At 40.5% G+C, this 9,160-nt stretch overlaps 1 pseudogene; it reads left to right on the top strand.

Annotated features, from left to right (window-relative positions):
- The first annotated feature begins 7,531 nt into the window (after positions 1-7,531).
- LOC122453081 lies at positions 7,532-8,958 on the top strand (annotated as a pseudogene).
- The last annotated feature ends 202 nt before the right edge of the window (positions 8,959-9,160 follow it).

A 9,160-nucleotide genomic window follows, 5' to 3' on the forward strand; every position in this document is an offset into this window, starting at 1 on the left:
TTGGTCCAAACAGATATAAATATATTTCTATTCTGTATGCATGTACTAGATTACACATTTATGTCAACTCAAGATAAAACAGAAAATACTTACATATTAAGTCTCATTTGATGAAATATAACAAACAGAAGCATTTATTATTTTTCTATTTACATGTTTTGTTTTTCCCTTAGCATTAGAGGTTCGAGGCATGATCATTTAGTGGTCATCTTCCTAATGTTTAATCCCCAAGGATTTGTGGGTCTTCTTTAGTCTTCAGCTGAAAAGAACAACAGTTTTTGGAAATATCAGGTTTTCACTATGATAGAAAACAGGCAGCCCCTCTTGTCTTATCTAGAATGACATTGCCAGAACTAAATGCTACATTAAAATTTGGGTTCGCTGTTCGTAAGAGGAAGCAATGACAAATGTGGATCCATAGTTACCTGTGCTCTCACTTGGAAAACCCCTTACAAGCTCGTGCCCCATAGTGGGGAACATGGCTATCTTTCTTCGAGTTTAAGAATAATCGTGATAGTTAACAGCAGTCACCAATAATCATGATCACGGGAGATCTTAGAAACAAAACCAGACATGGAACTACAGACTGGTTTCAAATTGGGAAAGGAGTCCGTCAAGGCTGTATATTGTCACCCTGCTTATTTAGCTTATATGCAGAGTACATCATGTGAAATGCTGGACTGGATGAAGCACAAACTGGGATCAAGATTGCTGAGAGAAATATCAGTAACCTCAGATATGCAGATGACAGCACCACTAAGGCAGAAAGTGAAGAGGAGCTAAAGAGCCTCTTGATGAAGGTGAAAGAGGAGAGTGAAAAAGCTGGCTTAAAACTCAATATTCAAAAAGTGATCATCATAGCTTCTGGTCCCAATACTTCATGGCAAGTAGGTGGGGAAACAATGGAAACAGTAACAGACTATTTTCTTGGGCTCCAAAATCATGGCAGATGGTGACTGCAGCCATGAAATTAAAAGACGCTTGCTCCTTGAAAGAAAAACTGTAACAAACCTAGACAGCATACTAAAAAGCAGAGACATTACTTTGCTGACAAAGTTCTTCTAGTCAAAGCTATGGTTTTTCCAGTAGTCAAGAGAGTTGGACCATAAAAAAAGCTGAGCGTGGAAGAATTGATGCTTTTGAACTGTGGTGTTGGAGAAGACTCTTGAGAGTCCCTTGGACTGCAAGGAGATCAAACCAGTCAAGCCTAAAGGAAATCAATCCTGAATATTCATTGGAAGGACTGATGCTGAAGCTGAAGCTCCAATAATTTGACCACCTGATGTGAAGAGCCAACTCTTTGGAAGAGAACCTGATGCTGGGAAAGACTGAAGGCAGGAGGAGAAGGAGACAACAAAGGACGAGATGTTTGGATGGCATCATTGACTCAAAGGACATGAGTTTGAGCAAGCTCCGGGATTTGGTGATGGACAGGGAAACCTGGTGTGCTGCAATCCATGGGGTGGCAAAGAGTCAGACACGATTGAGCAACTAAGAAGAGCAACAAATCTTAAAAAGTGAAGACAACATTTAGCTTTGTGAAGCTAAATTCACAAAGTCACAGCTCTAACGTTGAACATTAAAGGACTAAGCAATCATTGACAAAATCTAAAAGAGATTTCCTGGCTGAAACAGAAGCACATGTGAGCTGAGATTTCAAAGCCAAACTTAATATCCACCAACTGTTTCAAAGGAAACAGGAAGTGCAAATGACTCATAATTCTGAGCCTGCCCTATTGGTCAAAGAGACTTAGGATTTTGTGCATTACTGAAATGGTTGTAGTTCAATTGTTATTACTGGTCTACAAGACTCATCAGCATTTTGTTTCTTCATAACTTCCTGATGTGCCATAGTACAAATGTCAAAGGAAAGTATAACTGGAAACAGATTGACAAGTGACAAATTTAGTTTTGGAAATTATAGATTTGATTAGCTGGATAGTCTGTATTCAATGATACAGCACATACATCTTTATACAGGTATTCTTTTCCTGGTGGTTCAGATGGTAAAGAATCTGCCTGCAATTCAGGAGTCCTGGATTTGATCCCTGGGTTGGGAAGATCGCCTGAAGAAGGGGAATGATAACCCACTCCAGTATTCTTGCCTGGAGAATTCCATTGACAGAGGAGCTTGGTGGGCTACAGTTCATGGGGCCTCAAAGAGTCAGACATGACTGAGCAACTAATGCTTTCACTTTATTATTTTTTCACAGACTTCTGAACTACGGTGAACATTCATCCTGAAATGGAGAAAATATTAGGAGTTGAAAGTTGAAGTTTGTTTCCTCTTGTCTGTTAGATCCTTTTGGGTCATTATTTAAGGGAGTCAAAGACCATTACAGAAAGCTAATAACCTTTAGAACTCTCAGATTATACTGATATTACTGATGGGAGAGTTAAGCCAAATTGCTTTCTCAAAATGGTTCTGGGAACACACCACTTCCAGTAATGGTCCTGTCTGCCAGACCTAAAAGCAGGGAGGACAGAGATGCACTTAAAGGCAATTATCCATCAACACTGGAAAATATGGTTACTAGATTAAGAGAGTTGAGTTAGATGCAATATATCTTGATTGCAGCAAAGCAGTTGATATAATATTATTCAATTTACCAGCTAGATTAATTTAAATTGGTTTAGGCAGAAGTATAGTCAAATAAGCTATCAGCTATCCAGAGGGCCATAAATAATAAAAAACAATAAACACATTTGTTTTACATGCTACTAATTTAGTTATTTTCCCGCAGAACTCTTCTTGTGTTCAGAATATAAGTTAGATAACATAGGCCACCCTCCAGTTATCTATCATTTCCTAAGATCTTTTAGGAATCCCATCTGTTCCATAAAGTTGCAAGGACCATTATAGTACCATCAACAACTCCCCATTAGTCAGGTCTGGCTTTATTTATTCATATTCAGTTTTCAGATTTCCCCTTGTATTTCTTTTTGATGTCTGGACTTTCTCCTAATGTAAAATGCCAGGAGCAGAAGTGCTAGGCAGTGGGCAAAGGGCAAAGGTGCAAAACACCCTTTGCTTCCATAAGAAATAAAGGTACTGACTGTGGATTCTCCAGGGTGCTTTGGTGGAAATGACAGTGACAGGAAAGTTCAGCAGAGGCGGTGCTTTTCTCAGCTAGGAGAATTTCCTGTAACTTTCAGGCTGTGAAACTGGCAGATTCTAAAAATATGGAATCCATGTTTATTATATTAGAAGGAAGACAAAAATGTTTGATGTTATCATTTAAACTACTGAAAGGAAAGTGTGAAAAACAAAAAATGCAGTGATTCTGAACAGGCATGTCTTCCATGGTGGATAAGGTGGGTGGTGGGAGAAATGTAAGAATTTCAAGAGAGTGGGATGTGAGGGCACTTGTGGAGCTGAGGGTACCACTCCACAGGAGGCAGAAGGGGAACCAGGAACATACTTATCTCCGTCAAATTCCCTCTTTTCTTTCAATGCTGATATCGTACAACTGGTTGCCTTGGAAAAGTAATACAATGCTATTCTTATATTTGTGCTTGAATGTTAGAACATTCACACTAGGGGTTTATCAAATGTACTGGGTCTGCTTACCTATATTATTTGAAATGACATATAACAAAAGATATACTTGCCTCTTCTCTATTCTTTTTTTCTGCCACATCATGTAGCACATGGAATCTTAGTATCCTCAACCAGGGATCCAGCCCACACCCCCTGCATTAGAAATGTGGAGTTTTAACCATTAGACCACCAGGGAAGTCCTTGCCTTTTCTCTACTTGAGGGGGAAAAAGACAAAATAAATGTGGCAGAAACCTTGAGAGAGAACTATTGTAAATGAGTTTTAAATGTAGCTGAGCATGGATACAGCAGAGCAGAAAAAATTTATTTCTTCATTACTTTTTTTTCTTTGAAGTCTTACTCATACACATAAACAACTGAAAACTCACTATTGGTGTGATTTCAGGCAAATTACTTAATTCTGAACCGTTTCCTCCTCTGTAATATATTCTTTCCATTCAACTGGCTAGCTGGGCTGTGTTTGTATGTGTGTGTCTTTATGGTCTAAATACTTTGCCCTCTTTTGTTATATAAATAAGGCATATTTATTATTTCAAAAATCTGAAAATATATAACATATAAAAATAAAACGAACGAAAGCAATTGTGCTAATGTCCATTGTTGGGTTACCTTTTTGCATATTTGTTTGCCTTGGGCTTCCCTGGTGGCTCAGAGGTTAAAGCGTCTGCTTCCACTGCGGGAGACCAGGGTTCAGTCCCTGGGTCAGGAAGATCCCCTGGAGAAGGAAATGGTAACCCACTCCAGTATTCCTGCCTGGAGAATCCCATGGACGGAGGAGCCTGGTAGGCTACAGTCCACGGGGTTGCAAAGAGTCGGACACGACTGAGCGACTTCACTTTCTTTCTTTTCTTTGCCTTGATTTATGTGGATTTTATTTTCATTGTTTTATTCTACTTTAATCATCTTTTTCTAATGTTCAAACTTCCTTCCTTGGTTTCATTTTCTAAAACAATTTCATATTTTTGCTCAGTTTTCTAGTCCCTAATTCTTGCTCTTAATCTATAATCCCACTAGGATTACTCTCTTTTAGTCTTTACTTAATGAGCTTTAAATGGATCAGTATCCACTCTCCCTTTGCCTTTATGTTTTTATGTCTGTCATCATTTCCTAGCCTTGTGCTGTGCTTAGGTGCTCAGCACCTAAGGGATCAAATCCAGATCTCCCGCATTGCAGGCAGATTCTTTACCTTCTGAGCCCCTGGGGAAGCCTTCTGAGCTACCAGGGAAGCCCACCACGTGAGCTTTTGCCAACTTGGGTTTCTGCTGTGCTTGGCCTCCACCTTTCTGGGGCTGAGCCAAAGTTACTTCAGCCAGGTTAGATCCAAGTCACAGCATATGTTGGGAGAATGTGTAATTTCCTTGGTTCTGTCTTGCTGCAACAAAAATTTGAAATGGCGGACCAGTGTTACAGCTTGGTTACAGCTCAGAGTTTTATTCAGTAAACAAAGGATAATACACCCTTGAGGCATGAGAGTGAGCCTATCCAAAGGAAAGCCCTAAATACCTTTTTTTCAGGTTGGTTTTCTCTGTCTCTCCACATTCATTCTCTGCTCTCTTCTGCCTGTTATTTGTGCCCCAAGAGAAAGAAGATTGGGGAGTGGAGAAGAGAAGCTCCTCTTTACCTGGCCATGCTGTTCCTTTCCTGGGCTGACTCCCTCTGTGGAGGGTGGCCCTCAGGGGTTTAGGAGACCAAATTTTAAAGATACCTCCTCCCCTTTCAAGTCCAGAAGTGGTCATGGTCCCACTTTTGACCAGTCCCTCTGGTTCTCTGGACTCTCCCCATTTCTCTGTCATTGATTTTTCTTTACAAGTCTTTCAGTTAAACATTTGGAGAATCCCATTTATTTCAAGCTGAAGTGCTGATGGAAATAATCTTTATACTGTTAATCTTTTTTAAAAATATTTAAAGCCTTTGATTTTTTTTTTGCATTGTAGTTAAATTCTCTTATGTTAAATAGTGACTTTTTAAAACAATGTTGAATCTTCTAATTTTACCATATGTTATTCTTTTAGTTAACCATACATTAATACATTTTAACTTTTGCATCTCTGATATTGTGATTTATGCTCAACTTTATAATGTCCTACAAAAAGCATGAGCACAGTTGGTAGATGCCAGGGGCTGGGGGGTAATGGGGACTTAGAGTTTAATGGGAACAGAGTTTCAATTTAGGTGGTTTCAGTGGTAACGAATTCACCTGCCAGTGCAGGATATGCTGGTAACGTGAGTTCAAACCCAGCCTCTGGAAGATCCCCTGGAGGGGGAAATGGCAACCCACTCCAATGCTCTTGCCTGAAAAATCCCTTGGACAGAGAAGCCTGGTGGGCTACAGTCTATGGGGCTGCAGAGAGTCAGATTCGACTGAGCAGGTAAGAGTTTCAGTTTAGGAAGGTGAAAGATTCAAGAGATGGATGATGGTGAGTGTTGCACAACAATGTGAATGTACTCAGAGCCCCTGAACTGTATGGTTAAATATGATTAAAATAGTAAGCTTATGTTATGTGATTTTTACCATAGTTTAAAAAAAAACAAAACTTTAAAAAGACATAATTACAGAGGGTGACAGTAACAAAGAGACCTCACACATAAATAGGAACATAGCCTTTTATCTGCTTTCCTCAATCAATTTCTAACCCCTTTAACAATTATGTCCCTAAAAGTATACTAACCCTGAGATACACAGGGACCCACAGATGTAGTCTCCATAGGGCAGTTTATTCTGTTTATACAAGTTCTCCACTTTTCTAACACTATATAGTTTCCATACTATGCAATCTCTGTATTTGGAACTGCCTGTTTTCATATCTGCAGTCTCTGACACATAGAACCAGTGGTTTTGGCAAAGTATATCACTGTGTTACAAACAAGCACAGCTTGACATGAGCCATTATCCTTCAGGACTAGAGGGAGGATAAAGAACTGCCAGCAGTGCACTGAACCCAGAGGCAGACTGGAGAGGGAGTAGCACTTGACATTCTAAGATATGAAATCAGCCGCAGAACAAACTGAGCCTGAAAGAGCTGAGAGTGGCTCATGTAGGGATTATGGGTCTTCATCTGCTAATTCTGGCAGGAGAAGATGGAGGGCTGCTGCAGAACAACCAGAAGTGACCTCTACCTCCTAGAGTACAGGGTCTGGGAGATTGCTACAGCAGTCAGCAAAATCACAGAGAGAAGGGAGTATAATCCTTCAGATAGTTGACTAAGAAAGTGTACACCAAACAGCCCTTCAGTAGGAAGAATCAAAGAGAGTCCACTCACACTTAAACAGATCTTTCCTTCAAAAATACATAATTTTAAAATTTAAAAAAAGCACCTCCCTGGGACTTATTAATAGAAAGATGAGGCGATTGACTAAAGAAAGCTGGAGCAGGTATTTAAAGAATCAGCTTGATATTTTAAGTAAAGTCACTGAAAAGAATGACTAAAAACAAAATAGGAAAGGCAAGAAAAGATAATATGTTGAGAAAGAATTCTTTTGATACCAATCAACTAGAAATAGAGTTAATAGAGATACTGGCGCAGCTTGGGAATACCGGGTCTGGGATGGAGCTGAGCAGGAAGAAGACCTCGGATTAGCTCTGTGAAGACTGCAGCTCTCGTCCTTCCACTCCTGACCCCAACCCCAACTGCCCCCTGTGCCCAATCCCCTTGCATCCACTTCATTCTGCTCGCAATGCATATGGACCAATCCATGAGGCATGGAAGGCTGACAGAAACACATGCAGGGTTCACAGTTTAAAGGTCCAAGGACCCAGAGACAGCCTAACTGATCTCTTACCCTCAAGGGGAAAACGACTGATATTTCCCGCCTTTTGTCCTCCACAAGCCAGACAATGCCTAGTGAAGGAATAAGTAATTAATGGAAAGGAATAGGCTTGGAGAGCAACTTCCGGAGTCGCTGGTGTAGGTGGGTGAAGAAGGAGCTGCCCTCGTTCTTCTGTTTCAGTGCCTGGTGCTCTCTTGGGCAACATGGCGGGTGTGGAGGAGGCAGCGTCCTGCGGGAGCCACCTGAATGGCCACCTGGATCCAGACGACAGGGAGGAGGGAGCTGCCTCTACGGCTGAGGAGGCGGCCAGGAATAAAAGACGGAAGAAGAAGAAGAGTAAAGGGGCTGCCCCCGGGCAACAGGAACCTGATAAAGAAGCAGGAGCCTCAGTTGATGAGGTGGCAAGACAATTGGAAAAACAAGCATTGGAAGAGAAAGAAAGAGATGATGACGGTGAAGATGGAGATGGAGATGGAGCAGCTGGAAAGAAGAAGAAGAGAGGACCAAAAATTCAAACATACCCTCCCTCAGTTCCAATATGTGACCTGTATCCTAATGGTGTATTTCCCAAAGGATAAGAACGCGAATACCCACCCACACAAGATGGGCGAACAGCTGCTTGGAGAACTACAAGTGAAGAAAAGAAAGCATTAGATCAAGCTAGTGAAGAGATTTGGAATGATTTTCGAGAAGCTGCAGAAGCACATCGACAAGTTAGAAAATATGTTATGAGCTGGATCAAGCCTGGGATGACAATGATAGAAATCTGTGAGAAGTTGGAAGACTGTTCACGAACATTAATAAAAGAGAATGGATTAAACGCAGGCCTGGCATTTCCTACTGGGTGTTCTCTGAATAACTGTGCTGCCCATTATACTCCCAATGCTGGTGACACAACAGTATTGCAGTATGATGACATCTGTAAGATAGACTTTGGAACACATATAAGTGGTAGGATTATCGATTGTGCTTTTACTGTCACTTTTAATCCCAAATATGATACATTATTAAAAGCTGTAAAAGATGCCACTAACACTGGAATAAAGTGTGCCGGAATTGATGTTCATCTCTGTGATGTTGGTGAGGCTATCCAAGAAGTTATGGAATCCTATGAAGTTGAAATAGATGGGAAGACATATCAAGTGAAACCAATCTGTAATCTAAATGGACATTCAATTGGGCCATATAGAATACATGCTGGGAAAACAGTACCCATTGTGAAAGGAGGAGAGGCAACAAGAATGGAGGAAGGAGAAGTATATGCCATTGAAACCTTTGGTAGCACAGGAGAATGTGTGGTTCATGATGATATGGAATGTTCACGTTACATGAAAAATTTTGATGTTGGACATGTGCCAACAAGGCTTCCAAGAACAAAACACTTGTTAAATATCATCAATGAAAACTTGGCACTCTTGCCTTCTGCTGCAGATGGCTGGATCATTTGGGAGAAAGTAAATACTTGATGGCTCTGAAGAATCTGTGTGACTTGGGCATTGTAGACCCATATCCACCATTATGTGACATTAAACGATCATATACAGCACAGTTTGAACACACCATACTTTTGCGTCCAACATGTAAAGAAGTTGTCAGCCGTGGAGACGACTATTAAACTTGGTCCAAAGCCACCACAACACCTTTTATTTTCTAAGCTTTGTTGGAATACATTATACCAGATTTAATTTGCAGCATGTTGTCTTAACAGTGGACCTATGTAATACTTTTATCCATGTTTAAAAAGGAAGGAATTTGATCAAAGGCAAACCATTAATGTTATTAACCAAGGAAAAAGCTTCCAGGACTTTTAAATGTTAACTATTTTCTGTCTG

Source organism: Cervus canadensis, chromosome 14 (genome assembly GCF_019320065.1).
Source record: "Cervus canadensis isolate Bull #8, Minnesota chromosome 14, ASM1932006v1, whole genome shotgun sequence".
NCBI lineage: Eukaryota > Metazoa > Chordata > Mammalia > Artiodactyla > Cervidae > Cervus > Cervus canadensis.